Genomic DNA, 23901 nt, shown 5'->3' with positions numbered 1-23901 from the left:
TAGACACCACGTGCTCCCTCTCCAGGGACAGCTGGCTGCGAATGCAGCCGTGGAAACTCTTTCGAGTTACCAACAGTCACAGATTGCAACTTCTTTCGAGTACAATCACAGTTCTTGGTTTCCGGGAGTGGGACGTGAACCCACAACCCTCTGATTCAAAGGCGAGGGTGCTATGAACTGAGCCACTGCAGACAGTCGATATACAATTGAGTATAATTAGCAAATCAGCACCCAGCAGCTGTTCACCTTATTACCTAAGTACTGGGTAGTTAACATTCATTAAACAGAACATATTAGATGCTAACAATCTACTTGGATCCATCTCATTACTCAGATCAAGCAACAACACTGCCTTTCATGGCCTACTAACCCACTGCTTGATAGAGATACAGCTGAAGTGAGTGATCATTAGGTCTTTATGAACAACATTCCTCAAGGTCAGCAACGAACGCCATTGCTTCACCACTGACCAGAAAATCAGGCCAGTGAGTTTGGCATGGTAATTTCCATTAGATTAATGGGCTAGAAACTGTCCCAATGAAAATAACTAGAATGAAAAATACCAAACTGAACAGCTCAATAAAATAAAAGCAAAATACTGCAGATACTGGAAATCTGAAACAAAAACAAAAAATGCTGGAAAAACTCAGCAGGTCTGACATGATGCTCTGTGGAGAGAAAGGCAGAGTTAACGTTTCAAGTTCGTACGGACTCGAAACGTTAACTCTGTCTTTCTCTCCACAGATGCTGTCAGACCTGCTGAGTTTTTCCAGCTCAATAAAATCATCTGAGGTGAGAAGGATTAAGGCAGAAGTTTCAAAGTCAGATATTTGTAACATCGTAGGACATTAATACTTCAGAAAACTGTAGCCATCTCTCACTCACTCTCACGCACACTGACATGCACTTGCACACGCGCATGCACGCGATGCGCTTCAGATAGCTGAACGCATTGCTGCATAAGGGCAAGGTCAATAATGCTGGTTCAAAAATTTGATTGAAGACCAATTGTTCATCCAACATAATAAAAAAGACCTGATCTCCAACTTCGGAACATTCTTTTAAATTCAAGGCTCTACCATTGTGTAACTTCTTGCAAATAAATTCTGAACATGAATCTCTTAGAATGTTACAATAATAGAAGTAAATTGAGTTCCCAAAGTAAGAACGAACCAAAACAACTGAATAAACCAAAACAATTTTTAAATGCTTCATATGTTCCAGGTAATGCTTCTGATGCAAGGTCCTAACATGGCTTTATTCTACACAGTTTGACTTAAAATGGACAATATAAAACCAATGCAGGAAGGTACTTTAGAAGCCACAATAATTTAGTTGAATGCAATACACTGAAATGGATGTGCCAAACAAAGCAATTTTGGAAACTGATACAGAAAACACTGGAAAAACTCAGCAGGTCTGGCAGCATCTGTGGAGAGAGAAACAGAGTTAACATTTCAAGTCCATATGACTCTTCTTCAAAGCTAAAGAGTAGAAATGTGATGGATTTTATACTGTTTAAGAGGGGGTGGAGCAAGATAGAAGGTTGGGGATAGGTGACAATTAAGGAGGGATTGACAAAGACATCATGGAGACAGGACAAAGCAAGTGTTAATGGTAGTGATAAAGAGTAAAGAAGGTGCTGATAGTGGCATAAAGGTAAGATAGCAGAAGGTGTTAATAGCAGAACAAGGGGCAGCGCTCTGTGAAAGCACAACACAGAAACAAGTGACAGATGGCACTGTGGGGGTACAGGAGGTTGGGGAAAAAGGATTTAAAAAATTGATAAATAAGCAAAAGGATAAAATAAATAAATAAATTAGTTTGTAAAAATTGGATTTAAGAAGGGGGTCAAGGCAGGGGAGAGTTCATTGTCTGAAGTTGTTGAACTCAACGTTAAGTCTGGAAGACTGTAAAGTGCCTAATCAGAAGATGAGGTTCTGTTCCTCCAGTTGTGTTGGGCTTCACTGGAAAATTGCAGCAGGCCAAGGATAGACATGTAGGCATGAGAGCAAGATGGTGAGTTGAAATGGCAAGTGACAAGAAGGTCTGGGTCATGCTTGTGGACTGAGCAAAGGTGTTCCACAAAGTGGTCACACAGTCTGCGTTCAGTCTCCCACATGTTGAGGTGACCGCATTGGGGGCAGCGAATACAGGAGACCAAATTGAAGGAGATGCAGGTGAAGCACCACTTCACCTGAAGTGTGTTTGGGGCCTTGGACAGTGAGAAGCGAGGAGGTAAAGGGGCAGGTGTTGCACCTTCTGTGACTGTATGGGAAGGTGCCATGGGAAGGGGATGAGGAGTTGGGGGATGATGGAGGAGTGCACCAGGGTGTCATGGTGGGAACAGTCCCTACGGAATCTGACAGCAGGGGTGAGGGGAAGATGTGTTTGGTGGTGGCATCATGCTGGAGTTGGCGGAAATGGCACAGGATGAATCTTTGAATGCAGAGGCTGGTGGGGTGAAAAGTGAGGACAAGAGGGACCCTATCATGGTTCTGGGAGGGAGGGGAAGGGGTGAGGGCAGAGGTGCAGGAGATGGGTCGGACATGTTTGAGGGCCCTGTCAACCACCTTTGGGGGGAAAGCTCAGTGAAGGAAAGCTCAGTGACATGTGAAAGACATGTCAGAAGTGCTGTTTTGGAAGGTAGCATCATCGGAGCATATGCAAGACAGGCGAAGGAACTGAGAGAATGGGATGGAGTCCTTTCAGGAAGAAGGATGTGAGGAACTGTAGTTGAGGTAGCTGTGGGAGTTGGTGGGCTTGTAATGAATATTGATAGACAGTCTATCACCAGAAATGGAGACAGAGAAGCCAAGGAAGGGAGGGAAAGTGTGGGAGATGGACCATGTGAAGGTGATAGATGGGTGGAAATTGGAAAGAGAAAAAAAAAAAATCGATAAATGTTTCCAGGTCCAAACCAGAGCATGAAGCAGAACGATACAGCCATCAATATACCGATAAAAGAGTTGGGGGAGGGGACCTAAGTAGGACTGGAACAAGGAACGTTCCACATACCCCACAAAAAGACAGGCATAACTAGGGCCCATGCAAGTACCCATAGCCACACCTTTTATTTGGAGGAAGTGAGACAACTTAAAAGGAGAAATTGTTCAGCAAAAGTTCAGCCACACGAAGGAGCGTGATGGTGGATGGGGATTGCTCGGGCCCAGAAGCGGAGAGCCCTCAGATCATCCCGGCGGGGACAGGGGTGTAGAGGGAGTGGATGTCCATGATGAAGAGGAGGTGGTTAGGGCCATGGAAGTGGAACTGATTGATACTGATGGGGCATCAGAGTAATCATGAGTGTAGGTGGGAAGAGACTGGACAAGGGGAGAGAGAATGGAGTCAAGATAGAAAGAAATGTTTTCTGTGGGGGAAGGAGCAGGTTGACACGATGGGTCTACCGGGACAGTCTTGTTTGTGGATTTTGGGAAAGAGATAGAAGTGGGCTGTCTGGGGTTGGGAGACTATGAGGCTGGAAGCTGTGGAGGGAAGATCTCCAGAGATTAGGTCAGTGGCAGTCCTGGAAACAATGGCTTGATGTTCAGTGGTGGGGTCATGGTCCAGGGGGAGATAGGCATAAGTGTCTGAGAGTTGGCACTCAGCCTCTGCAAGGTAGAGGTCCGTATGCCAGAAAACAACAGCACTGCCTGTCGGCAGGTTTGCTAACAAAGTCAGGGTTGGACCTGAGGGAATGGAGTGCAGCAAGTTCAGAGGAGACAGGTTGGAGTGGGTAAGAGGAGCAGGGAAATTAAGACGGCCAATGTCATGCCAACAGTTCTCCATGAAAGGCTCAAGAGCAGGTAAGAGGCTGGGGGGGGGGGGGGGGGCGGTGTGATCCAGGTAAAGGGCGAATACTGGAGGCGGATGAAAGGATGAAAGGATCCATTGAATGGAGGAGGATTCCTGCCCAAAGAAGTGAGCACGGAGACGAAGGCATCATGCCGAACCCAAAATTCATTGAGGTGAGGGCGTTTGGGGATGAAATCGACTCCTTTGCTGAGTACAGAACGTTCAGCATCAGAGAGGGGAAGGTCAGGGGATATGGTGAATACACGGCAAGGGCTGGGATTAGAAGAAGGGATGGGATCTGAGGGACGGGAAGGATGCAACGTATCGGATGGGCATTGGTATCAATAAGCTGTTGGAGCTTGCGTTCCTTAACGTCTGAAAGGAAGGTAAAAAGTTTCTTGTTAAGACATCAAATGTGATGAAGAATAAAATGAAACTGGGGACAAGGACAGCTTTGAGATAGGGTGAACGGGTGCTGCTGGAGACAGACAGGTCACGTGTGTACTGAATGTGGATCTCAGGATGTGGCAAGAACAGCAGTCCGAGGAATGTTTCATGTCCCGGAGATACCTGTAATCCTGGGTGGATTCGAAATATGAGGGATGGAACTTCAGTTGGAATCCATGTGGGCTAAGTCGGAGATGCAGACAGTCACTGAGGAAGAAAATATGGCTGTGAAAGTGGGTTTTGGTAAAAACCTTGTCAAACACCAGGAGGGAAATGGAAAGCAATGAAGGTGAACAGGGTGAAAGAGACAAATGGAAATCCTGTTGGAGAGAAGAGCAGTACTCCTTCAAGGTAGGCATTCCTGGAAGAGAAGTGGCAGTGAATTAAACACCAAGATAAAAACAAAATACTGAGTATGCTGGAAATCTGGAAAAAAAAAACCAGAAAACCCGGGAAAAAACTCAGGTCTGGCAGCATCTGTGGAGAGAGAAACAGGGTTAACGTTTCAAGTCCATATGACGCTACTTCAGAGCTAAAGAGAAATGGAAATGTGATGTATTTTATACTGTTTAACACCAAACTGACTCCAGCAGTCAGTTAATTGAACAGCAATTACTGCAAAAGCATTTGTATGACTGAGCAACTTAACAAGCATCAACAAAATGTAACACATAGCTTGCAAAATCCTGGGATACCAAAAGTCTATAAAAAACCATGGTGATAGACCTACATTACTTTTATATTGAACTCATTTTTATTTGGATTCCACAAAACTGGCATGTGAGGTAGCCCCCACTGTGTTCACGTTCCTTTTCGTTGTGGCAGATTCAAAGACTGCAAAAAAAATGTATACAACTCTGTCATTTATTTGCATAGGGGAGCTAAAATCATTGTAATAGCAGGGCATGGTATAGTTAGGGGGATAGAAACTGTTCCCTGCAGCTGAGTGTGTGTGTCCCCTGAAGGCTGTGTTGCCTGCCCAATGCAAGAGTTCGGGATATCTGCTCTGGGCTGGGAATGGGAGGGGATGGATTCAGTTGTCATAGTGCACATGGGTACCAATGACATAGGTAGAACTAAGAAATAGGTTCTGCTAAGGGAGTATGAGCAGCTAGGAGCCAAATTAAAAGTAGAACCACGAAGGTAATAATGTTATTACCCAAGGGCTAATAACTGTGAGGAAATTAAGGTAATTAACGTCAGCAGAGAAAAAATACTGGAGAAACTCAGACTAAAATTGGGTAAATCTCTAGGGGATGCTGGCCTAGACCCTAGGGTTCTAAAAGAGATAGCTGCAGAGATAGTGGATGTGCTATGATTTTCCAAAATTCCCTCAATTGTGGAATGCAGATTGGAAGTTAGCAACTCTAATGCTAATTATTCAAGAAAGGAGGGCGGGAGAAAACAGGCAATTACAGTCCAGTTAGCCTGACATCAATCTTAGGGAACGTCCTGGAATCTATTATTATAATAGTATATACACTATTATAATATATTATTAAGGAAGTCTTAGAAAAGCATAGTATTATTAAAACAAGCCAACATGGTTTTATGAAAGAGAAATTGTGCTTGCCAAATTTAGAGTTTTTTGAGGAATATAACTAGTAAAGTGCATAAAGGGGAGCCAGTAGATGCTGTATACCTAGACTTCCAAAAGACATTTGATAAAGTGCCACACAAAAAGTTAATACATAACATAAGGGCTTACAGAGTTGAGGGTGATATATCAGCATGGGCAGAGGATTGGTTAATGGACAGGAAGCAGAGAGTAGGGATAAATGAGGCATTTTCAAGTTGGCAGGCTGTGACTAGTGGGGTGCCTCAGCTGGGGTCTCAGCTATTTACAATCTATATCAATGACTTAGACAAAGAGTAATGTATCTAAGTTTGTTGACATTACAAAACTGGGTGGGACGGTAAGTTGTGAGGAGGACACAAAGAGGCTGCAAAGAGATACAGACAGGTTAAATGAGAGGCAACAAGATGGCATATGGAAATGTGGGGAAGTATAACGTTGTTCATTTTAGTCACAAGAATAGAAAAGCAGAATATTTTTTAAACAGGCATGGAACTTGTAAATCTTGATGGTCAGAGACTTGGGTATACTTCTAAAAAGAACAGAAAGATAGCATGCAGGTGCAGCAGCAATTAGGAAAGCAAATGGCGTACTGTCCTTTATTGCAACAGGATTGGAGTACAGAAATGAAGATGTCTTGCTACAATTATACAAGGCTTTGGTGCAACCACGCGTACTGTGTATAATTTTGGTCTCCCTACTTAAGGGAGGCTATACTTGAATTAGAGGCAGCACAGTGAAAGTTCACTGAATTGGTTCCTGGGATAGAGGGTTGTCCTATGATAGGTCCAACTTACTCAGCCTATATTCACTGGAATTAAGAAGAATGAGAGATGATCTCATTGAAACATACAAGATTATGAAGGGGATTGACAGGGTAGACATGGTGAAGTTGTTTCCACTGGCTCGGGAATCTAAAACATGGGGTACAGTCTCAGGATGATCATTCAGGACTGAGATGAAGAGAAATTTCTTCACTCAAAGGGTTATGAACCTTTGGATTCCAAAACCCAGAGGCTTGTGGATGCACCATCATTGAATATATTTATGGCTGAGACAGACAGATTTTTGGTCTCTCAGGGAATCAAGGGATATGGAGAGCAGGCAGAAAAGTGATGTTGAAGTCCAAGATCAGCCATGATCATACTGAATGGTGGAGCAGGCTCACAGACTGTATGTCTTATCTTGTTCCAATTGCTTATGTTATTTAAGTTTCTTGATTTGCTGTGACTTGTCCTATCACATAATAGGAACTCACTGCTTTGTTGGAATTAACTCTTTTGCATACCAATGGAGATGAGAACAATGCAGGGAGTTCAACGAGAGGAAGAGATAACAGAATAAATTCAGCAGACGCCACATCTTTTTTTCGAAGCACAGAAAAAAATTCTAGTATTCAATTTCAGGCATCCAGTGTCAGCATCAAGCATTTCTGGATCAGGTAAAACACAATAACATGTAGAGTAAAGCTCCCGTTACTCAGCCCCAACCTCAGAAGAGCACCATTATTGTGCCAGTGTGACACTACATTTTCATTTCTGATAGCAGTCATCCTGTGGCCACTCCAACATTATTAACTTAGTCAAATTAGGGGAAGCGTTGTGATGGAACCAGGAAGATAAAAGACAGGGGTGACCGTCATCCTCAGCTAGGACTGAATTTGAACTCAGAAAGGTATGGTCAGCATTTAAGTTGCTGTGCCATTTAATACCTCTACAACCCTTTGTATTCTGGGTAGCTGAGCCATACGGACCAGAAAGATTCTAATTTTGATATTTAAACTAGGTTGTCAGTAGACATCAGGCAAGGCAACATTAGGGGTGCCACACTTAGTCTCAGCACTCTTACATTGAAGTGGAAAAAGGGAAAGAGGATAATCATAGATGTCTTTCATGATTCCTAATCAATGACCCTTTCTGGACAGTGCAACAGCAAACAAAATCAAGTTTTTATATAATGCCCACTGATCCTCACTGTCCAAACTGCTACTTGAGGAATGGTTACTTGGGTATCTGACACCCCTGGAAGTGCACCCAGGCATACGTGATGAGGTGTCAGCCTGGTGAAGCTGCAACACAGGCTCCATGTATTGCAAACAGCAGAGGTAGCATGTTATAGACAGAGCTAAGTGAACTCATAACCAAGAGATCAGTCCAAAGCTCTGTAGTCCTGCCACATCCTGTCATGAATGTGTTATGGCACAGTGGATGGTAAATGCTGAACTGCTCAAATCTCAGAGGAAAACTTGAAACAGCTGCCACAACTGTTTTGCAATTTGAATTTTTATTTCGAGATGCATGCCTTGAATTCAGTAGTAATAAGTCCGAGTCTTAGAGGTTTTTTACAAAACTAAATTAAACATTTATTAATAATTGACTTTAAGCACATGCATAGGTCTACAAATTACTACAATAACTCCTAAATCCCCTAATTAATCTAACTCCCAATTACACCTCCATTAAGGCAATAGTAAAACAAAACAAAGATTTCAATGGACCCAGGCAAAGCACACAATACCCTGATATTCAAACTGAATTCTCTCAGCTTCGATTCCTGGAGACAGCAGCTTGGTTCATAGAGGCTGGAGGCTTTTCACACTTGTTAGATCTTAGAATTTCTTCTTCTTACGTATAACCTCATCTCCTTTATACATGTTTCTCCCTTTTTAATGTAAATCCCATTGTCCCAATATGTTTTTGCAACTTTACTTTTTCCATAATATAAATCTTCCATAGCACTCATAATCAGTAATCTTTGAGAAATTTAAACATACTGTTTGGCTTAGCCTCTGCTGACTAGGTGTAACACCTTGCCATCTCCTTAAAATTCACAACTCTGGTTTATCTAAAAATGCAAATATTCTTCACACCTCCCATCCTAAAACTTCAACCATGTTTATATATTTCGCATTTCAAACCTAGTTTCCTTTCTGATACATCAAAGCACACAGACCAGCCGTCTGTAATTCAATTAAAACCCACACACACACACCTACACACAGAGAAACTAATCCAAACCCCATGATTAATCTACCTTTACAATAAATCACAATAATATGAAAATTATTATATTTTCATGACAAATGGTGATGGACAGTTAAATAACTAAGGAGAGGAACATACTCATCCCCAAAGATGGCAGTGTCAGCAGCAAGTCATTTCGGCCTCATCCTGAGATACCTACAGGTACCAGCCTTAAACCAATTAGATTCACTCCATTAGATATTAAGATTCTGTCTTTAATCCCTCAACTTCAACATCCCTCTCCAGCGCTATAATAGTTTATTTAACCAATACTGATAACCTCTTCCTTTTTCCCTTCCCTATCATTCCTGAATGCCTTGTAACCAGGGCTATTATATTCACAATCATCCTTTCCTTTGAGCCCAATTTCTGCTATTGTCACGATATCAGTGTCCCATGTGGTAACTAGTGCCTGAAGCTCATGAACTTTATTTACCATGTTGCACATATTTACATACATGCACTTGAAACCATCATATCCTGCTTCTCGTTTTTCCTTTCTGATTCCCCTTTATTTCTGAACTGTTCTTTATTCTAGAGCTATTTCTCTCTCCTGGTCTTCTATGCACCTTGTTTCTCCTCTCTAATGTTTCACCCTGGTGCCCATTCCCTTAATATTTTTGGCTTCTCCCTGTCTCTCTATTATCATCTCCTTACTCTCACCCCTCCGCTCCATGGTCTTGTTCTTTCATCCTTTCAGGTAAGTGGTGATGGATGGTATGGTGATGGAGACCCAACAGCTGCAGGCTTTATTTGGGGTGATGGCAGCAGGAAAAATGTAGCCTTTATGGCTCCTTTACAATCCCTTGCCATCAGTTGTGCTTCTCCCAATTCCCTTACATCCCTCGCATCCACTATGCAGCCACATTCGCACTACTCATTCATTCCTATAGGTAAAAGCAAAATAGTGCAGATCCTGGAAATCTGAAATGAAAACAGAAAATGCTGGAAAAACTCAGCAGGTCTGGAGAGAGAAATAGAGTTAATGTTTTGAGTCCATATGACATTTCCTCAGAGTGGGTAAGGTGGATGGAGAGCCTGTGGCAGTGGGCGGAACGCATTGGGGGTAGGGGGGGTGGTTTAGCCTGAGAGTGGGGAAAGTTTGTGTGCTTAAGTCTGGTTCACTCTCAGTGTCAGGGTTGTCATTCATGCTCATCCTCACACACCAACATGCACTCTCGCAGTGGATGAGGGCGAGTGAGTGAGCACCCTGAGACTGGGAGTGAGCTGGACACACACACTCACCCTATCACACTCTAATGGCCATCTTTATTTATTACTCATTTTTAAAAAATGATCAATTAATTGCTTTGTCATTGTATCTATGCTCACCAAGTTGTTTCTTTTCATACCTCAGCATTTTTTCTGAAATTCCTGTTTCATGTTGTGCCAAACCTTCTTTCCAAAATTTGCTCATCAGCCCCTTGAATGAAAAAAAAATTGACATGTGGCCCACCCCGCATTAAAAAGTTGGACAAGCCTGGTCTAAGGCCTGCAAGTAAAACCTTTAAATGAAGACATAAAAGGCATGATAGACAATTCAATGGATAGATTTAATGCTGTTACTAATTATTTAATATGCTTTTTCAGTTTAAACCTTTATTTTGAACATTAGAAATTTAGTTACTGAAGAAAAAAATGGCTGATGAATATAAATTTGAGAAAGGATTGAGAAATTTGTGGGAACCCAGTTGCCAAAAAATACAATCTCAGGACAATATACTTGCACAATAAAAGTGCAACTACTGTGTCAAACAGAGCAACACCTTTAACATTGAAAATACTAATGACACTGCCACCTACAGGAGTAACAGGTACTTAGGATGACTTTTCAGCCAAAGAGCTGTTATCAAATCTGTTATCAAAACTTGGACTTGAGCAGCAGCAGAGAAATCAAAGGTCAAGTAGTGACACCACAGGAAAACAGGTAGACAGCTGGTGAGTACAATCATTGTCTTTTTTCTTTAAATTAAATAGGTTAAACCAAGAAATTTAGTTAGTGATCTAATGTTAAATTCAGTAAGCTTTAAGTAGGCTCAAGTCTAAGTGAGTCTCAAGTTTTATTTCTGATTATTTATTAGACTGCTACATAAACTTGAGACATAACAGGGTATCTTAGTCCCACCAAATGCACATCCTGTGCCATATGGGAACTCCAGGATATTTCTCATGTTCTGGACAACCAGATGTTTTTTTTATTAATTCACAGGATGTGGGCTTCGCTAGCTGGGCCAGCATTTATTGCCCATCCCTAGTTACCCTTGGAAAAGTGGTGGTGACCTGCCTTCTTGAACCACTGCAGTCCATGCAGTGTAGGTACATCCACAGTGCTGTTAGGAAGAGAGTTCCAGGATTTTGACCCAGCGACAGTGAAGGAACGGTGATATATTTCCAAGTCAGGATGGTGAGTGACTTGGAGGGGAACTTCCAGGTGGTGGTGTTCCCATCTATCTGCTGCCCTGGTCGTTCTAAATGGTAGTGGTCGTGGGTTTGGAAGATGCTGTCTAAGGAGCCTTGGTGAAATCCTGCAGTGCTTCTTGTAGATGATACACACTGCTGCCACTGCGCGTTGGTGGTGGAGGGAGTGAGTGTTTGTGGATGGGGTGCCAATCAAACAGGAACTGTTGTTAGCTGGAGGAGCTCAATATCCAGATTTCGGAGCTTGAGCCGCAGCTGGAGTTGCTGCTGTGTATCCGCGAGGCTAAGAGCTGCATGTATAGCATGGTTCTTCAGGTGGTCACCCCACAGCTTAAGGATATATAAGCGGAGAGGAAACGGGTGATCACCAGAAAGACAAGGATGACCAGGCGGGTAGTGCAGCAGTCCCAAGTGCATCTTGCTCCCTAACCAGTGTTCATTGAAGGAAGTGGTGGTAATTCCGGGGAATACAGCCAGTGCCAAGGCCAGAGTGGCACAAGTGGTTCAGCTGCACAAGGAGGGTGGGCAGAGGAGTACGGTCTGGAAAGCAATAGTGATAGAGGATTCTATGGTTAAGGGAACAGACAGACATTTCTGCAGCCGCAGTTTTGGTCTTAGGATAGTATGTTACTTTTCTGATGTCACACTGAAGTTGTCACAGAGCTGCTGAACAACATTCTGAGAGGGGGGAGTGAACAGCCAGAGATTGTGGCCCATTGTTGTACCAATGACATAGTTAGAAAGAGGGATGAGGTCATGCATGCAGATTTCAGGAAGCTAGGAAAGAAATTATACAGTAGGACCGCAAAAGGTAGGAATATCCATTTTACTCCTGGTGCCATGCACCAGTGAATACACAAATGTGAGGAAAGTGCAGCTGAATATATGGGTGGAGAGATGGTGTAACAGGGAGGACTTTAGGTTCCTGGGGCATTGGGCCCAGATCTGTGGGAGGTGGGACCTGTGCAAGCCAAATGGGTTGCATCACCACAGGGCTGGGTTCAATATCATGGGTAGGGTGATTTGCTGGTGCTGGTCTGGCACTAATAAACCAGCTTGTAAGGGGAATGAGAACCTAAGCATAAATTCAGAAGGGAGAGAAGCAAAGCTGAAAAAAGGCGGCATAAAATTAGGAAGCAAGCATGGAAGGCCAAGGAAACAGGGGGAGTTGTTCAGTGATTAGTGTAAGATTATTACAATGCAAGGAGTCTAATGAATAAGGCAGATGAGCCGAGGGCACAGATAGACAGAGAGTATGATATCACAGCTATTACTGAAATGTAGCTTAAAAGAGGGCAAGAATGGCAGCTCAGCATTCCTGGTTATAGCGTTTTCAGATGGGATAAAGAGATGGATATAAAAACGGAGGTTGCAATATTGGTTAAAAAAACAATCACAGCTGTGAGGAGAGATGATATGATAGAATGATCACCAAATATAGCCATATGGGTTGAACAGAATAACAAAAAAATGGGCAATCACACTGCTGGGAGTATACTATAGACCTCCAAACAGTCAGAGGGAGATAGAAGAGTAAATTATATAGGGAAATTGCTGAAGTGCAAAAATAGTAGGGCAGCAATAATGGGGGACTTCAACTATCCCAATATTAACTGGGATTACATCAGTCTAAGAGGTTAGAGGGTACAGAATTATTAAAATATATTTGGGAGAATGTTTTTAGCCAGCACATAGCAAGCACAACAAGAGATGGGACAGTTCTGGATGTCATTTTAGGAAATAAAGCTGAGCCAATGGAAGAGGTCTGAGTAGGAGTGAATTTTAGTGCTGGAAAGGATAATTAATTTAGATTTTTCATAGTTATGAAAAGGGATAAAATAGACCAAGAGTCAAAAAGTTTCAAATTGCGGAAAGGTCAATTTTACTAAGTCATGATGTGATTTGGCATCAGTGAATTGAGCAACTTGAAGGTAAACCAGTGTTAGAGCAGTGGGAGCTATGCAAGGAGGAGATAGAGAGTCTTCAGAACAAATACATTCCTACTAGGAGAAAGGTTGGAACTCCGAAATCTAGACCCCTGGATTTCAAAGAACATACGGAGTAGGATAAGGCAAAGGAAAGGTTATGTCCGACTAACTTGATTTAATTTTTTGAAGAGGTAACAGTGAAGGTAGCGTGTCTGATGTGGTCTAAATGGATTTTAGCAATCCACAAGATCCCACATGACAGATTGGTGAGAAAACTAAGAACCCATGGGATCCATGGGAAAGTGGCAATATTGATCCAAAATTCTCTCAGTAGCAGGAAGCTGATGTAATGGTCGACAGGTGTTTCTGTGGCCGTAAGGCTATTTCCAGTGGAGTTCCACAGGGCTCAGTACTGAGTCCATTGGTGTTTGTGGTATATATCCATGAGTTAGACTTATAGAGCATGACAACCTTTGGCCCAGAAGCAGTACAGTAAGAATTTTGTTTAAATTTCTTTAAAATGTCTGTGGAATCTGTAATTGTTTTTAAGAATGTTTGACAAGAACTTCTGAGTTTGCATCAATTGTAAAGGGATCAATTGTAATTTCCTCAAATAATAAGAAATATTGGTCCATGTGATCTGGTGACCCTTGACCTGAAAGCAGCACCAACAGGAAGGAAGTTGACATATGAAAGCTGTGTGGCCAGACACAAAGGAGAGTAGCGGACAAAGGAGAGCAGAGAACGCACATTTACAAGAAGCTGTGTGTGTGTCATATGGTTAAACAGGATAGAAAGCTGAACATGGGGTGACAGCAGGCATTGTGAACGGGACAATTTTTCTGATACTGTCCAGTTTTGCCAGTTTGTCCATAACTGACCAAACCTTTTAAACAGGGCTTATTAAATGAGTCAGATAAAGGAGTCTCTGGAGAATCTGTGCCATCAAGACTGTCATGAATCTAGCTAAGAAGGTTGTGCAGCAGTGTCCTGTTTAGAGTTTTGACCGTCTCCAGGGACCTCAGATGGAATACAGGGGCTAGTGAATACAACTCCAGGGCTAAATCGATTGAGTGGGAAAGTGAAAGATTCTATGTACCAGAGGTTAAGCTGGAGAACTTTAAAACTGCATGTAGTGCTACTTGTCTGCTGGGAGCAATGCAGGTGCTTGTTGTTGTCTAAAATGTATCTTTGTTGTATTGGCTATTTAAAGTGAAATTTACCATTTTATTGAAGTATCATTTGCCTGTTAATTCATGTTTAATTTGCATAGCTTCTGATTCATGTTAAAGTAAAAGATACAAAAAGTGAAATCTTGTTAGTAATTCTTCATTTAAGGGTTGCTTAGTAAATTTGGTTATTGTGGTTTGTGTTTCTCCCGTAGGGATCGTAACAAGAGGGCATGATTAAGAGAATTTTGCAATTGAAATGCAAATTGGTTGTGCGGTTTCAGAGTGAGGAACAAAGCTGTAGACTGCAGGAAGATGTCAATGGATTCGTCTGGTAAGCAGAGAAGTGGCAAATAGAATTTAATCTGAGAAAAAAAGTGATGCAATACATTCAGGGACGGCAAAAAGACAAGAGGATACAGGATAAAGGATGGAATGCTGAGAAGTGTTCAGGCCACATGTGGAGCGCCTGGCCACAGTCCCCTGAAAGTAGCAGGGCAGATAGATAAGGTGGTTAAGAAGGCATATTAATGGCTGAGGAATAGAGTATAAGAGCAGATAGATTATAGTAGAACTGTATGAAACATTAGACAGACCACAGCTACAGTAATGCATACAGTTCTGCTTATCGCATTACAGAAAGGATGTGATCACACCAGGAAGGATAGAGGAGATTTACAAGGATATTGCCAAAAACAGAGAATTTTGCTATGAGAAAAGATTGGATTGGCTAAGGTTGCTTTCTTTAGATTAGAGGAAGTTGGGGGGAGATTTAATCGAGGTCTATTGAATTATGAGGAGCCCAGAGAGTGGATAGAAAAGATTTACTACTGTTGGTGGACATGCCAATACCAGAGGACACAGATTTCAAGTCGAAGGATTAAAGGGAAGTTGAGGAGAATTCTTTTTCATCCAGAGGATGGTGGGGGTCTGGAACTCACTGTCTGAAAAGGGTCGTAGAGGCAGAAGTCCTTATCCCATTTAAAAATATTTAGATATGCGCTTTAAGTGCTGTAACCTACAGGAGTAGGGAACAAGAGCAGAAAAATTGGATTAGGCTGCAAAGCACTTTTCCAGCTGGCACAGATATGATGGGCCGAATGGCCCCCTCTGCATCATAAATTTTCTATGCTTACACTGTGTACTGAAATTCATAACAGATAAGGAGGGTAAGGAAAGTAAACATTTTCGCCATCAAAAACGGGCCATCAAATCCAAACCACAATCTGGAAGGCGTGATATTCCTGCACTTTCATTTCTAACTTGGCATCTAAAATTGCAGAAATTTACTGTTGGTGAAAATGAATAGTTCTGTTGATTTAAACAAATGAGCAATAAGTATGTGAATCAGATGATGAAATATTTAGCTAATTTGTGTGGGATTTCCTGCATTCATGCAATGGCACGTTAAGCACTTGCGTGGTCTGGTGATAATAATGATCACTGAACATTCTGGAGTTTCAGGACTGATGCTACTAGATACAGAAAAAAAATGGCACTTTGTTTCTTCTCTCATTTCAAATTGTTGCACCCTGGTTCATATCAAGAAAAACCAACACTGAATTTTCACGTGAAAGTCAGTTAAATGCTGCCGGACATTTACAAAACATTCCGTTTAGGGGACTGCCTGTAAATTTAGATAAACTCCCCCAGAGCCCTGGTCCTAACTTGCAGAAGACAAATGCCAGTTATCCAAAGAAAAATAGTACTATTAGTATATAGAAACCAATAAATCAAAATGCTAATTAATCAATACACACAGAAAAAAATAATCAAGCAATGACTCAGGCAGACAGAAACCTAGCACATTAATGTACCCTTTGGATACTCCTCCAGACCAATTTGAAAATCTATTAGATAGCATAGTGTCACATCTTACCAACAGGCCCGTTTGAAGGATGAAAGTAAGGAGGTAACAATGTTTGCAAAGCTGAAATGTTGAACTTTGAACAGGATCAGTGTCTAATTCCTTCTACATGTTTCCAATAATAAACCAAGGCTGGATTCAACTACCTAAAATTCTGACATCCATGTTTCGGTGTTGTTCCTCCTCCATATTAACAGTCAATAGAAATGTATTTTTCTGTGTGCTCATCAAGATGCAACTCTTCCCCTTTCAGGCAGTGTCAGCATTAAGCAGTCCTAAGTCAGATCCTCAGTCAAGCTCCCCCTGCTCAGCCCCAACAAATGCCCAAGTTCCAAATACAGGAGAGTATGTCTATTGCCCCAGTGTCACCTGGTTTCCATTTGTCACACCAGTCACCGTATGAAATTTTGGAACGGGACTACTGATTAGGCCAAACTAGGAACAGTTTTGTGCTGTAGTCCCATGATCAGTGCTGAATCTATACAAGATCCTCATGCCTAGAAGAGAGGAAACATCCAATTTATCAATCCAAACTGGATTTGAATCCCAAGATCCGATGAAAAAAGGCCAGCATTAAGCCCGCACCAACAGTCTTCCTTAAAGCGCATAATCAACATTAACTGTATCTTTCATTTGTATTCATATTTCAAATGTATAAATGCATAAAGATAAGAGAGGCTAGCTACTAAAGGAACAGGACAACTCCATTAAGTACATTTATGCATATTTTAAATAAACTCAGTTATAACACTGTTCTCAACATTTACATAATCCTCACCTCACATGAGCTTTCCACTCAGTTTTCCTCATTTGCCAACGTTAGCAAATCAATTTAGGGTTAAGAAAAATAGAGAAATAAAGGCAAGTCACCATTCACATTCTGGTTCACTTACTGGTGGGGAAAGGAAGAGCGCTTAGAGTAGTACAACTCATTTTCGAAACAATTACTGCAGGTTAGGCCAACTCAAGGGAGACATAGCAGTATTAACAGCTTCAAAGACCCTTGATCAGACTGCCACCAGCAGTAACCATAATGCTGATAGTGTCAGTAGAAACACAGCTGACACCACTACCTCTTACATAACAACCCAGGACATTACACATCTAGTTTCAATCTGAATGTATTTTTACATTTAGAGATGTTCCTGCTGCAAGTGTTGTTTTTCTTCTTCAGCAACTTCCTCTTGTCTTTGCTACATCATGATTTTATAGTCACCACACTGTGAAAAATGGACATGTTGAAAAATCTCTACATGACTCACACACACTGACTTGAATTTATAAGAGATGAACAACATCACAATTCCGAAAGTTTGCAGTTGCAGTCCTCAGATTGACATTTCTATCATCAAGGCACAAAATGTAAAAAAGATTAGAAAGCAAAATGTTGGAAATGTGAAATAAAAACCAACAATACTGGAAACATACATGTGGAGAAAAAAGATGTGCTAAAAATTCTGGTGTGGGCCTTTCTTCAGAACGGAAACATAAGAGGCAGAAAGGCATGTGAATATCTTGGCTGACCAGCTCAGTTTCCAGCATATTCTTCAGACTACAAATAACTATTATTGCTATGAACTTAGCACTTCTACAAGAAGTTGAGTGTCTATCCTGTTTTCCTAATCTCATTATATACTTCTCAAGCTAAGTTAAAAAAAAAATCAAACAGCAGGTGAAACACCCAATTCTCATGATACAGCAGAGGCGGATTGAAAGGTAATCATAAGTTTAAACATACTGCATCTTCTACCTCTCATCTTATTAGACACTGCAGAATATTGCTCTATTTCAAACTTAGCCAGACCTTACAAAGACAACAGGCAGTTCAGTATAAACATTTTTGATATGGAATCTGTAGAAGCAGATACGTCATGATGGCCTTTTTGGAATCAATGCAAAGACACAATTCTATTTTCAAAGTAAGGGAAATAGCTGCAAGCAATTACAAAGCCTGGACTAGATGCCTGTATCATTGGGAATAGTCAAGAGACTTTATTATTTTTTCTGAGATTGCCAGCCTTTAGTTTTTCATTGTTTTAATAATTTTGATTTGTACAAGTTTACATTGCTTTCTCAAGACATGGTTTGATAGAGTACAAGCTTTTAATATAGATATCACAGCATTTGTAGGTACAGGCCAGGATGATTTTTAGTTAGATGATTTCCAACCCCATATCCACTCTATCCAATTTCCACCTCCATAAGATTGTCTGTCTCTACCACTGCCTCATCCAAGTTGCTGCTCATCCATGCCTTTGTCACTTCAACTCAACTGTGTCAATTCCCAACTTGCTCAACTATTTCAATACTCTCTTGGATGGTCTCCCACCTTGCACCCTCGATAAGCTTGAACTCCAAAACTCTGCTGTCCACATGCTAGCTCACACCAAGTCCCACTCACCCATGTCTATCAACCTACGTTAGGTCCCATTCCAGCAACAGTTCAAATTTAAAAGCTTTACCCTAGCGTTCAAATTTTTCATTACTTCACCCACCCTTCCTCATCCCTGTAGCCAGTGTTTGCTCTAAGCTGCATGCCTGTGCATCTGCGCAACAGTCCATCAAGTGCTGCACACTTAATTATTACAACCGTACACATCCTGATGGTTAAAGGAGGTTTACTGCCCACAAACAAAGAACTAGTAGACTGCCCCATGACAGGAAATTAATGGGTGGGCGCCCAGCCTGACGTAATTGATCAGGTGGAATTAAAAGCAGAAATCCACTCCTCTCAGTTCCCGGGGCCAGAAGATATCACTTTCCTCAGCACCTCTCCCACTCCCCGCCCCAACCCTCCCACTCACCCCATCCCGCTCTGACTCTCCTGTTTGCATCCCCTGTCATTCGCTTCCTCCTTCTTGCTGCTCCTCTCCCAAGCTGTCACTCAGTAAGGGTTCAGAAGAGGGAAGAGACAAGCAGGAGGATCAGGGAGAGGAGCGGCAAGCAAGAGGATTAAGGCGGGAGTCAGCAATTCGAGAGGTGAGGCGAGTCGGGAGGTGGGAAGCAGCGAGCAGGAGGCAAGTTGAAAAAGTTAGTAAGTTATTTTGAGTCAGTGAGTGGATCTTTGGGCCAGTTAATACCACTGCTGCAGCAGGTTTCGTGGAATCATTAAAGGAAGATTGATCCCAAAGACATCTGACATATTAAAACACAAGGACATTCCTAGGGAGTTTGTGAAAAGTTTTGAATTCCTAGCCCAGACCTCCAAACAACAATGCAAATGTTCTTGTGAGGTAATCTCATGGAACCTTTTAAAATATGCAATTTTCCAAATACTACTTCTCCTCAGTTCACTTTTGTATGCATTTGACAGTTTATTTTAAAAACGGTGAACTGCACAATTCAAAGATTTTTAATCTTAAAAAAAACTATTGGTGGAATAAATGCCACTACATCCCAAAAAACTACCTCAACAGTCATTCTCCCTCCCTAGGATTCCATTCTCTCTTCACAACTTTCTCTTCCCCAGTTCCTAGATGTAGTTCTCACCCTTCAATTTTCACTTAATTTACAGGAACACTGTGTCTCTCTGACTTTCACCCTACAGTTCACAGGAGCCAACCTCTCTCCAAATTCACAGACACTTTACCTCTGCCTGATTACGTTTGTTGATGTGAAGAAATCTTTGAGCTTACGTACTACTATTCACAGGAGTTTTTAGGAAAGAAAACGCTCAAAAAGCCGAAAAAAATACAAGTTGCCTTTTCCACATTTTCTACCAATTCAAACCTCCTCAGCTCTTTCTATTTTGAGCTGGTCAAATTGAAACAAATGATCTTGTCTGTCTTGTCTTGAGCCATTGCTACCAATTCAACTTTTCTTCTGTTAAATAGCTAAAATACAAGCTACAAAATAAAAACTAACTAAAATACCTTTGCTGTTTGTAGTATACGTAAATGATTTGGAGGAAAATGTAACTGGGCTAATTAGTAAGTTTGCAGACGACACTAAGGTTGGAGGAGTTGCAGATAGTGAAGAGGATTGTCGAAGGATACAACGGGATATAGATCGGTTGGAGACTTGGGCGGAGAAATGGCAGATGGAGTTTAATTCGGACAAATGCGAGGTAATGCATTTTGGAAGGTCTAATACAGGTAGGAATTATACAGTAAATGGCAGAACCCTTAAGTGCATCGATGGGCAGAGGGATCTGGCTGTAAAGGTCCACAGGTCACTGAAAGTGGCAACGCAGGTGGATAATGTAGTCAGGAAGGCATATGGCATGCTTGCCTTCATTGGCAGGGGTATTGAGTATAAAAGCTGGGAAGTCATGCTGCAGCTGTATAGAACCTTGGTTAGGCCACACTTGGAATATTGCGTGCAATTCTGGTTGCCACGTTACCAGAAGGATATGGAGGCATTGGAGAGGGTGCAGAGGAGGTTTACCAGGATGCTGCCTGGTCTGGAGGTTATTAGCTATGAGGAGATGTTGGAGAAACTTGGATTGTTCTCACTAGAGCGATATTTAAATAATTTTAATAATTAATTTAATAATAATAAAAGTTTAAATAAATAAAAAATAGAAGTTTACAAAATTATGAGTGGCATGGACAGAGTAGATAGTCAGAAGCTTTTTCCCAGGGTGGAAGAGTCAATTACTAGGGGATATAGATTTAAGGTGAGAGGAGAAAACTTTAGAGGAGATGTGCGGGGCAAGTTTTTACGCAAAGGGTAGTGAGTGACTGGAATTCGTTGCCAGAGGAGGTAGTGGAAGCAGGTACGATAGTGGTGTTTAAGAGGCAGCTTGACAAATACATGAATAGGATGGGAATAGAGGGATACGGACCCCGGAAGTGCAAAATGTTTTAGTTTGACAGCCAATATGATCGGCGCAGGCTTGGAGGGCCAAAGGGCCTGTTCCTGTGCTGTACTTTTCTTTGTTCTTTCTAATGCTGCTGTCATGTATAGCAATGTAGTGGTGGTGCTTAAAATCTAGAGGTTGTGAATTCAAATGCCACCAAGGTAAATTTAAAATTGAATCAGTAAATCTGGTAAACTCGTGGACTAGCATGCTATTGTTGTCAATGGCTGGGAATGGTATTCTTTCTTCTTCTTCCATACCTATGGTAACTTTTTAAAAATATATATATTTTATCGAAGTTTTTTGTTTCTACTGATGGTGCACATTTGCACATTACCTTGATGCTGGTGTACATAACAAAATTCATTCCCCACATGGATGGATAAAAGAGGGAACATTGCCATCTCTACAAGACTATAAAGAACTCATTCCTCCAACCCTGGCTCTTGCACATACCTAATTTTCCTTGACAAGCATTGCAGGCAACGCCTTCAGATGTGTAGGTCCTAAGTTCAGGAATTTCCTCCCTAATCCTCTCCGCCTCCTTTAAAATGCTGCTTAAAATCTACTTCTTTGACCAAGCTTTGGGCCAGCTGTTCCAATACATCCTTATATAGCTCAGTGACAAATTGTGTCTGATAATCCTTTAAAACAAACAGGGCCATTTTATTACATTGAAGGCATTACATAAATGCAAATTGTGGCTGTTTGCTGTTAAGGGAGGATGGTGGTGTGCTGGGCAGGGGCAGGGGTGGTGGGGGGAGGGGGAGTATTGCAATCAGTTGAGGTAGCTTGGGTTATTAAGTTAAAAGAAAAAAATTAAGGTGTCAGCTTAGACCAATGGTAGCAATCGCCTCCAAATTGTTGTGGATTGAAGTCTCACTTCAGGGTACATAATCAAAACTGACTTTTCAGTACGATACCAACAGAACATGACATTGCAATATCTGTTATCTTTTGGATGAGTCTTTAAACCAAGGCATCATTCACCTTTTACGGTAAACATAGAAGATCCCGTGGCATTATTTTAAGAACAAGGAAGTACTCCTGACATCCTAGCCAACATTTATCCTTTAGTCAACACCAAAATGAGATTAAGAGGTTATTTATCTCACTAATGTTTGGGTCCTTGCTGTACACAAGTTGCCTTTCACATTTGCCTATAAAACAACTGTGTCTGCACTTCAGAACTAATTCAATGGCTGTGAAGTGCTTTGCTGTGGACTGAAGATGTAAAAGGTACAACATATAGAGAAGTTCTTCTCTTAATTGAGAAGCCCAAAGCAAGGGAGACCAACGCAACCTACACTCAAACCTTTTTCTCTCTCTCGTGTTATCACAAACAAGACTTGAGTAAATTAACCATCTCAATCTACATGGGCAAAAAAACTTTTACGTGCACTTTCATCAGGCTTAAAAACATTGCTAACAAACAATTGTAATTTATATCCTAAATCATTTAAGAATAGGATTTATGTTACAAAATTACAATGGGAACATGGTACTTACTCAAAAGGAAAATGCACATTACGTTCAGATTTATTCAGTCTACATTTTGATTATCAATATTGAGTAATACCAAGAAGATAACAGAGGCTTGTTATGTGTGCAAATACAGAAACCACAGATAGATACTGCAATCGGATACCTGACACCTATCTTACAAAATGTATCCTTTCACTTTGTTTATCCTTTTTCAGTAGAACCAAATAGCAGAAAGTGCCCACTTCTGAATGCTTCAACCTAATAGTCCATAACAAAATTGCACAGTACCAGTTTTAACGGTCTTGAAGTTTAAGGCTTGGTGTTGACAGTTGCGAGATATTTACTGCTCTCATTTTATGGTGGTGACCAAGTAAAACTCTTGATGAAAACGTAAATTGAAAAGAACTCTCTTCCCCCAGCGTACACTTCAAAAGTGTATCTCAAAGATCCATGGTTTTCAAATGTGTTAAGTCATGACCATTTCAGATTGCCACATGAAAGTAGTCTTTATCTAAGACTATCTTAAATTATTTTACCCAGAAGTAAAACAGGCAGTGCAAAACCAAAAAAGTTCAAAGTCCCTACAGTAGAAATTATTTTCTCAAGCTGCAGTAAATAATTAGCTCATCGGCTCTTCAAATCTGCAGGCAGAATGAAGTATGCAAAGTTTGCACAGTTACATTTTCAAAATAAGTTAGGTGCTGCCTAGGAACAAAATTCCAATCCTACTTTACATGTGAGCATTAGGCCACCCAAAGCTTACTTGAACGAAGAGCTCAATAGCAAAGTTATAAAACCTTCATGGATGTCACAAACCTCTGTCAAGGTTACAGATTTCTACAGAAATTATTTAAGATACGTTTGAATCCAGGGATCGATCTCTCCCCTGTCTGGCCAATCCCTTCCAAGCCACCTTTTCGGTTAACGAGAAATGTCTCTGGCGAAACAAATTTAGCCCCCTGCCAAAAAACAAGTCGTGCAGCAACGAGGGGACACCCACCCAAGACCTCGCAAGAGACTTCCACGCATTACAAGCAGCCACTTCATCCTTCCATGTCGTTTGGCATTGCACCTGCATGAGAATACATCAACACCCATTCTACCTCAAATGTAATCATAGCAGCAGCCAAGTTAATGGGTGTGTCCCATACTGGAAACTAGATTTCTGACAGTTTGTTCGATTCAGCAACCGTCCCTTGAAAGCTATCACTGTTCAACGTATGTCGGTGATCTGAGCCTTCCTGTGTTCAGCCATGTGTGACTTTAACCTCTCAAATTGCATCAAAAAGTTATGAACATCAAAACATACCTTTAGGGATACTGACTCCAGTCAAAAAAAATCTACAAACACTGGAAATCTGGAATACACTACCGCACAGACCATGCAATAAC

The 23901-nt window shown here is 41.4% G+C and overlaps 1 protein-coding gene across 5 annotated transcripts in view; it reads right to left on the bottom strand.

Annotated features, from left to right (window-relative positions):
- Positions 1–23901, bottom strand: part of gab1 (GRB2-associated binding protein 1) — a 231108-nt gene that overhangs the window by 206663 nt on the left and 544 nt on the right. The gene's annotated exons all lie outside the window — the stretch shown is intronic.

The sequence above is a fragment of the Cetorhinus maximus genome, chromosome 1, assembly GCF_964194155.1.
Source record: "Cetorhinus maximus chromosome 1, sCetMax3.hap1.1, whole genome shotgun sequence".
Taxonomy (NCBI): domain Eukaryota; kingdom Metazoa; phylum Chordata; class Chondrichthyes; order Lamniformes; family Cetorhinidae; genus Cetorhinus; species Cetorhinus maximus.
The sequence above is the reverse complement of the archived record's forward strand: the minus strand, read 5'-3'. Positions and strand labels throughout refer to the sequence as shown.